Here is a 17,836-nt window from a genome sequence, read left to right on the forward strand (position 1 = left end):
AGAGAGAGAGAGAGAGAGAGAGAGAGAGAGAGAGAATATTATCCTTAAAATCAGAAGCACACTGAGCTTTACCAATTAATAGCCTTTGGGCTCAGGCAGAGCTCCTCCTAAGAGACCCACTGCCTGATCATTGGCATCTGTATCATAGGTGGGTGAAGCTTTTCTCCCTGGGACTCCTTGCACCTGCTAGTTCCCCTTTTTGCAAATAAGATAAGATCTGACCTACAAAATGCCAACAAACAGCTCTCCTGATAAACCCAGAATCTACCATGGCAAAGCTGTCAGGGACCTTCAGTATTATCTGGCTCATCAAATAAACTTAAGCAGGAATCCCTCCTTCAACATCCTAGATCCTACCTGGAAACACTTCCAGTAGACAGAGAGCTCATTACCTTTCATTCTACTTTAGGGCAGCTCTGATTTATCAGTTTTCAAATCTACCTGAAATCTGCTTCTGTTAATTCCATCTATGTCTTCCCCACTCCCAGTTCTACTTCGATCCCCAGAGCCAAGCCAAACAAATCAAATCCCCATTCTGAGCCTAACAATAATAACACCATTTATACAATGCTTTAAGATTTGCTAAGCGCTTTTTTTTTTTTGCAAACATGATCTCATTTTATATTTACAATAATGGAAGATAAGTTTATTATCCCCATTTAGCAGATGAGGAAATTGAGGCAGACAGTTAAGGAATTTGTCCGGGTAACAAATGGTCTGAGGTGAGATTTGAATTTAATGTCTTCCTGACAGGAAGCTGTGTCTGAGTAAAAGCAGGTTTGCTACTTGGGGCTGCTCTCATGGCCCACCCTAAATCCATTTTTCTCCAGATAGATCATCCCAAGTTCCTTTCATATAGCTTTGAGTCCCTCACTACCCTGGCCTCAGCCCAGTTTACCAAGTTGCCTTGCCTAAAATGTGGTGCGCAGACAAGGTCTAACCAGAGCTGAGTAAAATCTGACTGTCCCGCCCCTTCCACACCCCCGCCTCCCCCATTTCTCCTCATGCAGCCTACAGTATCTCCTTAGCTTTCTTTACTACTATAATCAACAATCAACTCCCAAACCTTTACTAAGTGTTTGCTGTTCAAGAAAGGTTAGGGACCAGTCCCTGGTTGGACTCCTGGCTCAGTTATTTACTGGCCGTGGGACTTCAGACACTTCTGTAAAATGAGGGGGTTGGAGCCCATGACCTCTCGGTCTCTTCTGGGTCTATATCTCTGATTCTAGGATGTTTAGGAGCTAGAGATAGCAACAAAAACTAAGCCCCTGCCCCCGAGGAGCTTCTATTCTATTGAGAAGATATGTACATAGAAAAATAAATGCAAAGCAAAGCTAAGCAAAGCTAATCTACTACCTGGTGGGGAAGAAAGTGTAATTGCTATTGCCTCCCACTCATTATCCAGATAAAGAAACTGAGGCTTTAGGCACCTTGCCCAGGGGCAGTCATCCAAGGTTCCTACATTCTGATTCTCCCTTGCTCTGTTTCCTGGGTTTCAAGAACAGGATTCTCCATCTCCTCGGAGCAGACACTTTCTCTGGCTGTCCCTAAAGCCCTCATTTCTGCCTCCTGGCCTTTCCCCACCCACCTGAATTCCAGTGCCTGCCATCCCATCTCTACCTTGATTGTACAGATTTATTTGTATGTTTTCTCCACCATTTAAAAAAAACTTTTTTTTTGTATCCCTAGCACTCAACACAGTGCTTGACACATAGTAGGCACTTAATAAACCCCATTGACTGTCTCTCGATGTCCTGGCCCCAACCTACCCTTCCAACCTCACACAGTCCTCTTCAATCACTGTGTGCTCTGGCCAAATTATCCTTGATCTTCCTCCTACGGGAGGCTCCATTTCCCAACTCAGCCTTTGGACAGACCATCCTGGGTCTCCCTCCTCACTGCCTAGAACCTCTGAACGACACTCTCTTTGCCCCAGCATCCAGCCTCTCCTAATCCTCCCCACTTGCTAAGGGTACACCCTGCCCAAATAACTGACCTGATGGTTATTTGGGGTCTATTTTATACATATATTTGCAAACATATCCATTGATGGAATGTAAGGTCCTTGAAGGCAGGAACTGATACATTATTGTCTTTGTTTCTGTCACCCAGCAGAGTTTCAGGCATATAATAGCTGTCTAATTAATGCTTGTTGATCATCTGATTGAATGCACCCATTGTAATGCCCCTTACACTCCTCTCCTCTCCTCTCCTCTCCTCTCCTCTTCCTCCCCTTCTCCTTCTTCTTCTCACTCCCAGTGGAGCATGAGGGTGAAATTCCCAACCTAGCCTCTAAGCTCCAGAGCCCCTCTGTCTGCCTGTCCATCTTCTCCTACCCTTTGTTCCTCTTTCTCTCTTCTCGATGCCATCACTTCTTGTTACTCTTGTCTCACCCTTTCCAGTGCCCCAGAGGGAGGTACCAGATGAGATGATAGGGGTGGGAGTTAAGGGCAGAGGCCTGGGACTAGCTAGGATGGAGGTGGATAGGGGTCTCTGTGCTCTGAAAGGAACCCTTTGTCCATTGTCCCATCTCCCAGAGGCTGGTACTGCATCCTCTGGGGAGGGAGGGGAGGGAGGCTAGTGCTGATCTCAGCAGGACATGGGGAAAGGGTGGGTGTGGTGGACACTTTTCTGTATCTAGGGCAGGAGAAGTGGATCCTTGTCCTTTTGGATGCTTCAAGTGAAGCCTGTTCCTCTGTCCCTGTAAAGCTTTCAGTAAATTGTGCTGATAGCTGTCAGGGAGGAGCAAATCCTATCTGTCTTTGGCAAGTTTCCTTGACCCTGGTGTCTGATGTCCTGGGAACTAACATGATGCAGATGTATCAAGTCCCTCAGGTGCCATCGTACTAAGCCTACGTCTGTCTCATAGATTTCCAGCAGAGATTCGTATCAGCTACAGTTTTCTCATCTGTAAAATGGAGCCGTTTTGACCAACCCATATCCAAACAGAAATCCCCACCTCACAATCTCCAAATGCTCATCTCATCTTCTTTTTCTTTTATACCTTCAGTGACAGAGAACTCACTACTTCTGGGGACAGCCTATTTGATTTTGGGATAGCTGGAATCGTTAGAAAGTTTTTAGGTCCATAGCTTTTGAGCTAGAAGGGACCCTGGGGGTTATATAGGATGAACAGCTCATTTTACAGAGGTGGAAGCTGAGGCCCAGTGGGAGGAAGTGAGTTGCCCAAGGTCACACAAACTTTATTTTAAAAAAAGGGCAGGTTTTGAATTCATCTCTTCTGTGCTGTCAGCAGTAGAGGCAGGTTTCAAACCCAGGTCCTCAGACTCCAAATCCACATTGCTGCATGACTTCCTTTGCAACTAGGATCTGCTTTCCTCTTGCTGTTCTCAACAGACCCTAGATCTACATAGACTCCTCAGTTTTTGAAGCTGCCACGGGTCCAGCTGATTTCTATTGTTCTTGAAGTCCCCTCAAAAACTTGGGGCTTTCACACCTGAAGGAAGGAGAACAACTATCTATGAACACCTACTATGTGCCAAACACATGCTAAGTGCTTTACAAACATTCTCTCCTTTGATTCTCACAACCTGTCCCTTCCCCCCAGTCCAGTTGATTCTTTGAAGCCGAGTACAGAACTTTACATTTATCTTGTCTCCTGTAATCCCAGTAATGGCGCCCATCTCCCAAGGTTGTTGCACTTCACAAACCTTAAAGTACTCTATCCTTGCTGGTTGTTATTATTGTAGTGATGATTGTTATCATCTCCTACAGCCTAGAAAGAAATGTTTACTTTTGCTTCTACTTCCTATCTCACCTCTCATTCTCTTCTCAGCCTGCTGGGATCTGGCTTCCTAATAGCCACTACAGAAACTACTCTAGGATAAAGTGCAAATTCTTTCCTTTGGCCTTTAAAATCCTTTCCAGGGGGTGGCTAGGTGGCACAGTGAATAGAGCACTGGCCCTGGAGTCAGGAGCACCTGAGTTCAAATACAGCCTCAGACACTCAACACAAAAAAACTAGCCGTGTGACCTTGGGCAAGTCACTTAACCCCAACTGCCCTCCAAAAAGCAAAAAAAAAAAAAAAATCAAAAACCCTTCCCAGTCTCCCTCTCTAGTCTGATTTTATATCACCACACCCTCTTCTCTCAGGATTCTAAGACCTCTACATCAAATCGGCCACCTTGTTGTGATACCTCCCACCTCAGTACCTTTGCCTAGGCTGTTCCTCCCACCCAGAATCCTTTCCCTCCCTCCCCTTCTCTTCCTTCCTGATCCTTTGGAGACTTTAGTTCAAGGCTCAGCTCAGGCCCCATCTCCTACACAAGGCCCTTCTTAATCCTTCCAGTTGTCAGTGCCCTCCCCTTCCCCTACTAAATTACTTTGTATTTATAGTAGATATAATTTGTATTTAGTTACCCTCATTTCCTTGATCTAGAATGTAAGGAAGGAGCTTGAGGGCTAGGATTGTTTCAGTTTTGTCATTGTAGCCTCTGTACCTGACATGGTACCTACTTCAGAATCCTTTAAAAAAAAAAAAAATAGGCCGTTCAGGGGCAGCCAGGTGGCTCGGCGAGTAGGAGTACCGGCTCCAGTGTTGGGACGACCTGGAGATCGAATCCTGGGCTCAGACGCTCAGCACCACACCCAGAAATAACTGGCCGTGTAACCTTGAGCAAGTTAACCCCGATTGCTAAAAAAAAAAATAGGCCGTTCCACATTTTAATCTTCAAATTTATTATTTGTTTGTTTTTGTTTTTTATTTTTTTACTTACAAATTCTCTCCCACCTTCCCAATCCTCTTCTACCCACGGAGCAGGCAAGCAGTATATCAATTATACATGTGAAATCATGCAAAATAGTTCCATATTTGCCATATTGGAAAAAAAAGCAAGGAAAATAAAAAAATCAAATCCATAATACTTTAGGTGCTTAATAACTATTATTAACTTATAATAACTTATTAATTAATTAGTTAATAACTGAACTGAATTGTTAGCTTCAGCCTGTGGTGGGAGCCAGTGGTCCTTTACTTTTGGTGGGGAGTCCCCATTCTCTCATTGGATAACTGTATGCCTCTCAGATTTGATAAACTGACCGTCTATGCCTTTATTCAAGGCACAGATCCAAATGGTGGACAGCAATGAAGTAGCCTTCTCTTCTGGAATATCATCTGTTCCTTAATTCCTCATCCCTCTTTGCCTTCCTCACCTTTCATCATCCTCTCCTGCTAGTTTGGAATGCCCCTGACGGTGCCCTCATTGGACCCACACAGCCACAGGTGGTCTAAACAGACAGTGTGGGAGGCGTCATCATTCACGTTGCCACAACCCTGGGATATTGTGTCTTTGGCATCCCTTTAGTCTGCTAGTCTAGTAAGGCTAGACACTCTCCAGCTTGGGAATGTCTTTCCTAAAATATGATGTCCAGAAATGAACCAGCTGTGGTCTGGGCAGGATAAAGAACGGGACTCACCTCCCACGTCCTGGGTCCTGCTACCTCCTGATTCTACTATGCCTCTCTGTCTCTGTCTCTCTCTCTGCTTTTTGGAGGGGGGAGAACAGGGCAGTTGGGATTGAGTGACTTGCCCAAGGTCACATGGCTAGTAAGTGTGAACTCAGGTCCTGACTCCAGGGCCAGTGCTCTATTCACTGTACCACCTAGCCGCCCCCACTATGCTTCTCTCTTTTTTTTTTTGATGGCTCAGTGAGTTTATTGTCATATTAAGCACTTAATAAATGCTTGTTGATTCACATATTTTATAGGAAAAAATAGAAAAATATATCCAAAGAGGATGAAAAGTTAGGTGTACACAAATTCCTCTAACTACAGGCACAGCGAGACAGCAGCATCAGCGGCAACAGCTGCAGGTCTTGGTCTGGGGGGCTTTGCAGACACAGCCCTGGGCACACTTGGCACATCCTGCTGGGCAGCAGGGGCAGCAGCTTCTCTTGCAGGAGGTGCATTGGCAGGATTTGCATTTACACGAGCCTGCAGAAGTACAAGATCCACATTGAGCAGTCAGTCCATTGTACCTCGTGGTCCTTTGAGATGGGATGAGTCAGAAAGGAATGTGCTCAGTAGAGTTTTTCATTGTGCCCTTCATGGAGGGCCAGCAAGGGGACTTACCTACTATGCTTCTCTTAATCCAGCCTGTGCCTTTTTCTTTATGTGACTGGACCTGTAGAGGGAACCCCTTCCCATAGGAAGATAAAACTTAGAACCTTTGAGAACTTCTTGGAACACTGAGGAGTGAAGTGATTTATTCAGGATCATGCAGCCAGGATGCATCGGAGACCCAGGGCTTTCTTATTCCAAAGCCAGCCCCACAGCCACTACCCTAGACTACCTCTAGCCAGAAATTAGACCAGCTTTTTGGGCTTGCTGCTCACTAAGACCCCCCAGATCTTTTTCACGGGGACTGTCATTTAGCCCTCTCTCCTCTATCCTACTTGTTGTTCAGTCGTGCCTGACTGTTTGTAACCACATTTGAGGTTTTCTTTTTTAGAATAAAACTTGTATTTCTACTAGTAGGTACAGAGTATTTTGTAATATGGATGGATATTATGAATGGTAAATAATACAAGTATACTTTATTTTGGAAAAAAAGTTTACATAGGTAACGGGATGCTTTGTAAACACTTGCTTAATCCTGTTACTGAACAAAAAACAATGCCACTTCAAGCACATTCTCCTCTTCAACGCGTATTTGGTGATAGGAAGACAGCACATAGTTTAAAAAAACCCCAGATAACCTGTTCACCTAAGTATAAACAATGAAGAATGAATTCACCACGCGCAATTCTGATGCTGACTACAGCGAATCCGTGGTGTCTCTGTATTTTGAGAGCTATGGCACACATACCTTCACTCACCTTCCTGGAAGGGCTGCTGTGTCACTGTCTGACTGGAGTTCTTGGCAGGCAGGACTGAAGGAAAATGTCAAACAAGTTTCACAAACCATTTAGGGTGAACAGGTACCAATAGAAAGCCAGTGCTTCGAAGTCACCAAATCTTTTTTGTTTTTATTTGTGATTTCTGCACTTGTCTGATTCCTACACTTCCTGTATAAACTCTAGTAACCGGCTGCAACACATTAACGCCCAATATGCCTATTATCTCTTGGGCATCTGCATTCTTCGAGTTATAATGTTTATTCTTCTGCATCCAGACTGTATCAGCAGCTCCTGAATATAAAAAAATATATATACAAATGAGGTAATTATATTCTAAAAATGCAGATGCCTAGAACAACCATGTTGTTGGGGGAAGGGAATTTTGGGAAAAGGAAGAAAGCAAACAAGTTCACTTGGAGGGAATGTGGTTCAAGTCTTTGGATTCAAAAATAAACAACACAAAAACCCCACATTTTCCCCAGAGAAGCTACTCATTACGCAATTTCCAGAAAACCCCTTTTTTTTCCGCCACAGGGACCTTAAAAATCCCATGCCAAATATTTAAAAATCTACAGCTAACAGGATGCCATTTAATGGCTATCAGTAGTCAGAAGAGAAAGGACGCCTGTAGATATATCCTGCAGCCCAGCATCTTTAGTTATTGGTTGCTCAGTAAGAACCACTGATGTATCAGAAGTGCTATTAAGGATAAGGGTAAGGGAGTACTGAAAACATTGCCTGCGTGTTTGTGAGAGACCTATCATGGCCAGAAAATTTTCTAACCAGCACATAAATTTCAGGACATAATCTCTTTCTCTTTCTTTTTTCAATGTTAAAAATAACTGAATTTAAAAAAAAAACCCTACAAGTAGATATAGCCACAGTAGGAAATTACGTGGCAAGGACCCCCCACCAAAACCATCAAGACAATGCTATTGGTTCAATAGTGTCCCGAGAGGCAAGAAAACCTATTAACTTTGAAAAGCCTTGCAAAAATACCACACTTGTTTATAAACCACCTACTTACAAGAACATACTTTGAATCTTTTTTTCCCTTTCCTTCTTTTTTTTTTTTTGCATGTTACAAATGGAGAATTTCACATCTAGCCTTAAATATTTTTCATTTCTTTGTCAATCCTGTAGCTGAGTATCTTGTTCCAGTAAATTTTGGTGAGAGTGACTGGAAGCTGTCTGTACAAGGCCTTGGATGTGGTGTCTGACCCCATTGCCATCTTCATAGTAATGGACCTGAATCTTTTTTTTTTTCAATTTATTTATTTATTTTTAGTTTTTTCAACATTCATTTCCACAAGATTTTGAGTTGCAAATTTTTTCTCCCCATCTTTTCCTTACCCCACCCCAAAATAGCGAGCCTGTTGAATACCCCTTACCCCACTCTGTTCTCTCTTGTATCCTCCCTGCTCCTCCCACCTCCCCCCACAGCTTTCTAGTAAGGCAAGATGGATTTCTATACCCTGGTGCCTGTATATCTTATTTCCTAGTTGCATTAAAACACACACACACACACACACATTTGTTTTTAAAACTTTGAGTTCCAGATTTTTTTCCTTCTTCACTCCTCACCCCACCTCCCCACACTGGGAAGATAAGCAATTCAATATAGGTTGTACATGTGTAGTTACACAAAACACTTCCATAGTAAGTATATTGTGAAAGATTAACTATATTTCCCTCCATCCTATCCCATCCCCCACTTAGTCTATTTTCTACTTTGACCCTGTCCCTTTTCAAATGTATGTGCTTCTAACTACCCTCTCCCCCAATCTGCCTTCCCTTCTATCATCCCCTTCCCTCCTACTTTCCCATAGGGTAAGATACCCAATTGAAGGTGTATGTTATTCCCTCCTTAAGCCAAATTCAATGAGAGTAAGGTTGACCCATTCCCTTTCACCTTCCCGCTCTTCTCCTCCATTGTAACAGTTTTCTCTTGCCTCTCTTATATGAGGTAATTTATCCTATTCTATCTCTCCCTTTCGTCCCTCAATATATTCCTCTCTCACCTCTTAATTTTATTTTTTAGATATCCCTTCATATTCAACTCATCCTGTGCCCTCTATGTATACATGAACATACATATGCCCACACTCACATACATATTTGTATACACATACATCCTCCTATACATACATATATATGTATGTATACATATATATTCCCTTCAACTATCCTCATACTGAGAAAAGTCTCATGAGTTACAATGATCATTTTTCCATGTAGGAATGTAAATAGTTAAACTTTAATAAGTTCCTTTTGATTTCTTTTCTCTGTTTACCTTCTCATGCTTCTCGTATTTGAAAGTCAAATTTTCTGTTCAGCTCTGTTTTTTTTTTCATCAAGAATGCTTGAAAATCCTCTATTTCATGGAATATTTTCCCCTGAAGCATTATACTCAGTTTTGCTGTGTAGGTGAGGACCTGAATCTTTAGCACTCCAATGACCTGATTTGTAGATGGTGTGATAGTAAACTTTCACTCTGATCTCCAATGACCATTCCAGAAGTTCTTAGTCTAAAATTGGCGGCTCTCGATACAGGCAATAATAATCTTCTGCCCATTTATAATTTTAGCATAAATAGTATAGGAGCTGTTGGAATAGTGATTTTTCACAAAGGCCCTTGATGCACCATTACATGATTCTCTCCATGACTTCAGAGCTCCATCTATGTCCTCAGGTTGGGGGTCACTTGCTTCTTTCCGTTAAGTGATGAAACTTAAAGGAAACTTTGTTTCTTGGATCTAAAAATTTGCCATTACCCAGGTCACCATGTTCTATAAATAAGACCTGGTCATCATACCCTTCTATCTTCACTGGAGTGACTGATCCATATTATACTGAGTGAATACAGGAGCTGCCCCTTCCTTGAGAAGATTGTCATTGTTAAGTAGTAACCGGACATCATTAAACACTTTATTAAATTCTCCTGGGGGAGGATGAGTGATGAACTTGGCAGCTATCTGTAACCTCTCCTCATCCAACACTCGATCCTCCAAGTTGGCCATCTAGGTCTCCCTTTGAGGTTTTCTTGGCAGACACTGTATTAGTTTGCCATTTCCTTCACCAGCTCATTTTACAGACAAGGAAACTGAGTGGGGGTAAGGGCTAAGTGACTTGCCCAGGGTCACACAGCTAGTAAGTGTCTGAGGGTACATTTGAACTCAGGAAGATGAGTCTTCCTGACTCCAGGCCTGGCATTCCATGCACTATGGTGCCACCTAACAGCTCCATCTTACCTGTACAATTAACTTTTTGAATCCAAGTGTAGGGACTTTGCATTTGTACCTTTGCATTAAGTGTCATCTGATTAATCATCCTCTAAAGTTGATCTGCCCTCTTTTGATTCCAAGTAATTATCAGAACAAGCACTCCAAGTAGCTAGGTGGTGCCAGAGTGCTGGACCTGGAGTCAAATCCACCCTCAGACCCTTACTAGCTATTTAACCCCTGTCTGCCTTGGTTTCCTCAACTATAAAATAGGGTTAATTACAGTACCTCTCTCCTAGGGTTGTAGTGCCTGGACTGTGGGTGCTTCTGGCAGGTGCTGAATAAACATTTCTTTCTTGTTTTTACTTTTGCCACCAGCATAGCTAAAAAGATTAGTGTGGTGGCCAAACTAGTTACAAGTTTGACCTGGAGTCATGAATTTGAATCCTAGCTCTGCCATTTAAAACCTGTGTGGCCTTGGGCAAGTCACCCCCTCTTTGACTAGTTTCCTTTAACTGTAAAAGCAGAGGCTAGGCTGCAGAGCCCCAGAATCCCTCTCAGGTCTAGATCTGTGATCTTGTCTCTACATTCCCAGCTGGCCAGCCTCCCATCATTTTGCACATTAGTATCTTGATGGCATTCTTACAGAACTGTGCTTCTTTTAAAAAAAATCATCTTCAGTTACCTGTTCTTGTTTTGGGTCTCTGTGAGGTGGCTTTTGAAAATTTTTACTTTTTTTAAAAGTTAAATTTCTTTTCAGATTCAAATTCTCTCCCTTCTTCCCTCTATCAGTTGAGAAAGCAAGGAAAACAAATGTTATACACATTTAAGCAAAACAAATAGCCGCAATGGCCACATCGAAGAAAGTATGCCTCAATCTGTCCTCTTGAGTCCATCTTCTCTCTCTCAGGAGCAATTGTTCATCATAAATCCTCTGGAGTTGTGGTTGGTTATTGTGCTGATCAGCATCTTTCAAAGTTGTTGGTTTTCAGAATATTGTTATTGTATAAATTACTCTCGTGGTTCTGCTCACTTATCTCTGAATCTGTTCATATAAATCTTCTCAGGCTTCTCTGAAACCATTTCCTTTGTCACTTCTTAAAGCACAACAGTACACAGAGGTAACTTCAGAGTATGCGCTCCCTCTTTCTACACCTTCTTTTTTCCTTCTTAGAACTTACTCAGTCCCATAAATGGATAGGGGGTAGGTAGATGGGCAGACAGAGAGATGAATAGAACATTTATTAAATGTTTACTACTTGCAACACACCGTGCCGAATAAGCACTGGGGATATCAATACTAACAAGCTAGACAACTCCTGCCCTCAAGAAGCTTACATTCCAATGAAAGGAGGGAACACACACTGTATGCTGGAAAGGGGGCATAAACAGACTTGCTTGGGCTCTCCAGTGATGCATTTGAGCATCAGAACTTGAGTCCTGAATGTAATGAGCTTTGGAATTGTAAAGAGTTCTCATGGGCCATTAGGTTACCTATTGGACTACTGTCTAGTGAAAGAGCACTTGGGTTTGGTGTCAGAGGAGCTGAGTTCAAATCTTGCCTCTACTTGTGTGACCTTGGGTAAATGGTTTAGCTTCTTCAGATCTCAGCTTCCGAAACAAAGATTGGATACTATGGCTTCTAATGCCCCTTTCAGATCTAAATCTATGATCTAAGAATCTCCCCTCCTTCCCTAATCTATCATCAGGACCATAAGATTCGCAGGTGGACGGGTCTTTGGAGGACCATGTGGTCAACCCCTCCCCCATGCCACCCCCAGTTCACAGAGAAAGAAAACAAAATGTAAAGTAGTTGGGTGAGGTTATTCCCTCCCAAAGTTGTCATTATCTCTACCTTGGTGACCATTTCCTCTTTCTTGGTCAGGGTCAGGTCCAAAATAGCAGCCTCTCTTACCGCTTCCTTCACCATTTGAAAAAACCAATTGTCATGGTAACAGGTCAAGAATTCCTCCCCAGCCTGCAGTAGCAGCAGCTGTCCAGAGAGGTGAATTGTCCATCCCTAACCCAGCCTGATTCTGGGCCAGCCAATTTTGTGGTCTAGGCATTATGGCACCACTTAGGAAGTGCTAGAAAGTGGTTCCATTCAACTGTACCTCACTTCACCGGAGCTAATAGTTCGCTGGAGCCAGTCAGAAAAGTGCCCTGAAGATTTGAAGGTTGTATGGTTTTAGAGGTTCCAGGTCTTGGGGGGGGGGAACGGGTCTAGAAGTCTAAGGTTTTGGAATTCGAATGTTCTGGGAATCTATCCAAGGTTCTCAGAGTCCAAGACTCTGGGAGTCATTTTACTGTTCCAAGTTTTTCATTATCTGTGATTCTGAGAGCCTTGAGGTTCTAGGGGACTCCCTCAAGTTCTAGGAGTCTATGGTTCTTAGAGTCTTGAGGTTCTGGGGGTCTATCTTCAGTACTGAATACTTTAAAGTTCTAAGAGTTCATGGTTCTGAGAATCAGATCTTCTGAGAGTTTTAGGTTTCTAGGAGTCTAATGTTTTGGGAGTTTATGAATTTGGGTAATAAAGTTTAGATAATTAGAAGCTGATCTGAGTTAGGATCTATGGTTTTTTGGGGAGTGCTGGTTATAGCTTGCTGGAGCTGAAGGGTATGCAGGGCTGGAAAAAGAGAGGATTTCTGGTCATTTGGGACCTAAACCCTTCCTTTTTCTGAATGACAAATTTAAAAAAACGAACACCACTTTACCTTTGTAATGGGCTTCCTTCCTTCACCCCTAGTCATCTGAGACTTCTACCACTACCCACTCCTTTCCCACCCTTCCTAGAGATGGGCTGAGCTGGGGAGGGGAGGTGGCTTGTGAGGTGGGATTATTATCTCAGTTTGAATTTTACACCCAAAATATTTTGTACCTTTGATGAATCCCCATTTTCTAGTCTCTTTTGGTCCTCCCCACATCTGCCTTCAGGAACTGCCCAGACCTCTACACTGCTGCCCCAGGGACCCTCTGGAGGAATGAGAGCAGTCAATATTTGTTGAATTGAATTGAAAGGAAGAGGCAAGGAAAAAACTTCTAAAACATAAGACAATAATGTCATCTAGTCAGAGTATATATGCATAGAATGATGCTAAATGTAGTTTAGTTGAATTGATTAGATCAAATGAATGACTATGTAAAGTGTTTTGTAGATATTATATTGCCAAATGAACAACTAAACATTGTTTTAAGCTTACTTTTTGCCATACAATCCACTAAACTTGGAAATATACCCCAACACAAGATCATTCTTACCCTCAAGGAGCTTAAATTTTAAGGGGGTAAAGGTTAGCTTTTGTGTGTCCCAGATTCCTTTGGCTATATGGTGAGGCTTATGAACCCTGGAGGCACTATTACCCCAGGAAGGTCTGGGCTAGTCCTTGCAGGATGGCAGTGGAGGGTGGGAAGGGATGGAGGGGAGGTGAGCTGGGAGCTGCAGCCCTCTACCTTGTTGTGTGTGGGGGTTCCCTCTGGCAATCTGGTGAAGCCCATCCACCCCTCCTCAGAACCATCTTATTAAATGTATAATATAAGTTACATGAGGGTTACTAAGGAAACCAATTCTATTGGAAAAGTCATCAAAATATTTGAAAAGCAATTTCATGGAGCCCAGGGTCAGACCTCTGCTGTAGAGGAAGAATGGATAGGATTTGGGGACTGATTGGATGAGTATATCAGATAGGACTTCAGATTCTAGCCTCACTTTTTGATCTTTTAGGGATTGCACATTTCACAGCTAGAAAGAAATGTAGAAATCATTTGGTCCTTCTAGTTAAATTTTTTTTAAAACAAATGAGGAAAGTGAATATTTTGCGTAAGCTAGTAAGTAGATCATATTCTGCCGCTGTTCTTTGGACTTTCATGTCTAAGTTCTTGCTAAGCCCTTTGACCTTCAACTTTCCATGATGAAATCTATGAAGATCTGCTGCCCAGCCCAGAGCCCAGCCTACTCATAGGGGTGGGTCTTCTCCTGCCTCTGGTTCCCTTGCTTTGGAAAGCAAAGCAGTGCCGAGGAGGAAGGGAGAGGAGAGACTGGTTCTGGCCAAAGTGGAAGGAGAAAGGGGGGTGGGGGCAGCCCTGGGGTGGTCAGGGCTGGGCATCAGCCCTGGGAACTCTCTTTCCCAGCAACATAAGAGCCCACTGTGGGAAAATGAAAAGTCTGCCAGCCTTGGAGCAGGATGCTGTGGGGGATGGGGAGGAGGAGAGGGGCTAAAGATGGTGGGGATAGGGAAGCTTGGAAGAAGAGCTTTATATTCGGGTGGAGAACGGAGATCTGCTGGGGAGTAGCCTGGGCATGGGTTGGGGAAGAAAAAGGGCCAGAAGTGGAGGGGAGGCAGGGAAGGGCAGCGCAGAAAGGGCAAAGACACCAGATGTAAAATAAAAAGACCTAGGTTTGGACCCCAGCCTTGTTACAGGCTCTGCTGTGTGCCCTTGACTAAGCCCCTCAGTTTTCCAGGTCTTCAGTATCACCTGTAATCAACCAATCAGGAAGTATGTGTTAAGCACTTGGGAGTGTGTGTCCATGGGCTGGGGGCTGGGGAGACAAGGTTGAAAAATGAAACATTCTAATGGGGGAATACAGCAAGTAACAGAACTGTGATGAGGTGGTCCTGTGTGCTGCCGTGCCCCTTTCAGCCCTGACAGCCTGCACATCTTTAAAGTGCAAGTGTCCAGGGGAGGAGAAGCACATTTAAGAGTAGAAGGAACCCGTCCTGAGGGCTGTGCTAGCCCCCAGCTTGGCTGCTTACCTACTACGTATGAGATGTTCGTCGAATCGGTGCCCCTATCCAGGTCTCAGTTTCCTCTTTCGTAAAATAAAGAAGTTGAACTAAATGAATTTTAAAGTTTATTCCTGTTTTAAGTCCCAGAGAAATAGGATGAATTAGCCACGATCACACCGAGAGTTGGTCCAGGCTACTGTCCTGTTGGTGTCTGCATGGCTTTCTCAGGACTAGTGTGAAGGCATGCAGCTCCCAGGGCATGGAGACAGGAAGCACCAGTGCCAAGGGGAAGGAGAAAGGCACAGAGAGACCACCCCTGTGGGCCGGAGCACTCTGTCTGCCTCGTTCCCGGCGAAGGCATCTGGCCAAAGCTCCTGCTGACCACAGCCTTTGTGGTGCAGATTGAGTCCTGGCTCTGTCACTCATTAGCTCAGTGACCTTGGGCACATAGCTTCATTTCTCTGGGCCTCTTCTTCCTCTTCTATATAATGGCTTTGGATTCAACTAAGTTGGCGGGCAACCAAGTAAAGGGTTTAGATCTTGGCATCTGAGGATCAGTGGAAAGAATTGGGGATGTTTAGCTAGGGAGAAAAAAAGGCTTGAGATGGACAGGAGAGTGGGCTTCAGGTGTCTGAAGAATGAGGATGTTGAATTCTAGAAGCATTTATTCAGTGCCTACTACATACAGTAGTAGGCTCTGTCTTTTCAGGTTCTTGCTATCGCCAATACAAAAAAACTGTCCCAGGGAACTTACATTCTCCTGGGGGATACAACAGGTAAATAGTTAAGTTAACTTGAGAAAATTTGAGGAGGAAGAAACAGCTAAACTTATCTTGCTTGTCACCCGAAGGTGGTATGGGGGGGCCAGAAACTACAGTTGCAAGGAGGCAATTGAGGCTCGGATATCATGAAAACATTCCTAATCATAGGAGTTTTGCAAAAGGGAAATAGGCTGCCCGGGAAGGGAAGGGAGAGGCTTCCTTTTTCCAGCAGGTCTGCCAGAGGCTGGTTAGCTTGTACGAGATACTGCAGATCAGGTGTGGATTAGCCTCAAGGGCCCCTGCCAACCCTGATAGTCTGTGGTTCTGTAGTGACCTCCCTGTCCCTGGAAGTATTCAAGCAGAGAGTGGATGACTTCTTATCGGGATGCTGTAGAGGCTGTGCTGCACTGGGTGAGAGGTTGGACAGATTGACCTCTGAGGTCTTGGGATTATATGCGTCTATGAGGTCTCATCTGGGCTGGGTATTGAACAATGAGAAGGAGGTCACCAAGACCAAAAAGGGAGAGGGTAAGAGAGATAGACACAGCAAGGCACAGAAAGGCTGGAAAGTATGCACAAATAAACATGGGGTCCAGTTTGGGTGGAAGTAAAGGGCACCTGTGGGACAGTCACGTGAAATCAATGGTACCAGAATGGTAGTGTGGAAGCTGGCTGGGGACACCCTTCAACACCCTGCAACTTAGGTAGTTTGGGTTTTCTAACTAGCAATGGGGAGCTAATGAAGGTGTTTTTAAGCAAAGCTGAGGGACAATCATATCTGTGCTTTAAAAAAAAAAACAACCTTATTTTGGCAGCTATGTAGAAGGTTGCTACAAGTGGGGAAACCGGGAAGGAAGCTATTACAAGAGTTGAAGCAAGAGATGATTGGGAACTGAAGGGGAGGTAGGACAGCATGAGAAGAGGGATGTGATTATATCATGGAGGGAATCAGGTTTTTCCAACTCTTTGGGTATAGAGGCTGAAGGAGAGGCAGAAGTCAAAGAGGACCCCAAGACTTTGACTTGGTTGACTGCACATTAAGAGTCATTGTACAAAGTCAGGAATGACCTTAGTTCAAACCCCACCTCTTTTGGGAAGACCCTGGGCAAGTTATTTCCCCTCTGGAGCCTTCAGTTTCCACATCTGTAAAATGGAAACAGTAATACTACTTGCACTATGTTCTTCCCTCCCAGTAATATTGGCACTGAAATGAGATGATGCTGTACAATCTTTTAAGAGCTATAAACTCTAGAAGCAGAAATGGAAGTTAACTTTTGTTATTTTTCTAGCACTTGCAAGTTTTCTGAGAGTTTTCCTCCCAACCAGCTCTGAGGTAGGTAGTGAAAGGGTTATTATTCCCATTTTATAGATGAAGGGTTGCAGGACTGGAAGAAGGTCACACTGCTTGTCAGTGTCAGAGCTAGAAGTCAGCAACCTTCAGCACTTTCATCCAACACTCAGTCTTGCCCCTGTGTCACTCATGAGGGAAAGGGGGAGGGTGCTCAGGCATAGAGAACGACAGATGGGAAAGTGCTTAAAGGAGCCAAAGGGGGTGGGGTGTCTCTAGTTGCAATGGATTCTCTCAGCCCCACATGGAGCTCTCTAGGTCCTTTCTAGCCAACGCAAGCAGTCAAGAAGGGCTCTCCTCATCATAACCTCTCCAGGGGAATCATCAGGGCTAGGATTTTCCCACAATGCATTTTGTTGCCCAAGAGCATCCATCAGCCTGGAGGAATGTGACTTGCAAAATCATAGGGTGGGGAAAGAGAGAGATATGGAGGCTATAAGGTGAGATGAGTGTTGGCAGGCATGGGGAGGGGACCTGAGGGAGCACAGGAGATACAGGGGAACTGGGAGGGGGGCAGTCACACAAGCTCCTGGAAGCAGCCTGGAAGGATCAGTCTTCCTTCCCAAAAGAGGTTGGCCAGTTTCCCAGCACGTCAGACTACTCGGCCAAGTTGAGCCATAGGAAGAGAAGGGGACTAACCACATAACCTTGAGGAAGTCACTTTCTGACCCTCAGTTTCCTTATCTGTAAAATGATCGGGGGTAGATCAGGTGACTTCTAAATAAATCCTGTAATTTCTGGTATATGTGTGTGCTGGGGGAGAGAGTGCAGCGATCTCCCTGGGGATGTAGTGAGTTCCCTAACACTGGGGGATTTCTTTCAAAGGAGTCCTTTGGGAATGGAAGACATTCCTCTACCGGTAGGGACTGGGCTCAACATATATATATATATATATATATATATATATATATATATATATATATA

General features: G+C 43.9%; 1 protein-coding gene and 1 pseudogene across 2 annotated transcripts in view; one reads left to right on the plus strand and one right to left on the minus strand.

The window, feature by feature from the left end:
• MGAT3 (beta-1,4-mannosyl-glycoprotein 4-beta-N-acetylglucosaminyltransferase) overlaps nt 1–17,836 on the plus strand; it is a 55,015-nt gene that overhangs the window by 34,558 nt on the left and 2,621 nt on the right. The gene's annotated exons all lie outside the window — the stretch shown is intronic.
• Nucleotides 5,814–9,883, minus strand: LOC138172992 (F-actin-capping protein subunit alpha-1-like; annotated as a pseudogene).

This window comes from Petaurus breviceps, unplaced genomic scaffold (assembly GCF_028583685.1).
Source record: "Petaurus breviceps papuanus isolate PSGF00001 unplaced genomic scaffold, PetGlider_PUasm1.0 558, whole genome shotgun sequence".
Lineage (NCBI taxonomy): Eukaryota > Metazoa > Chordata > Mammalia > Diprotodontia > Petauridae > Petaurus > Petaurus breviceps.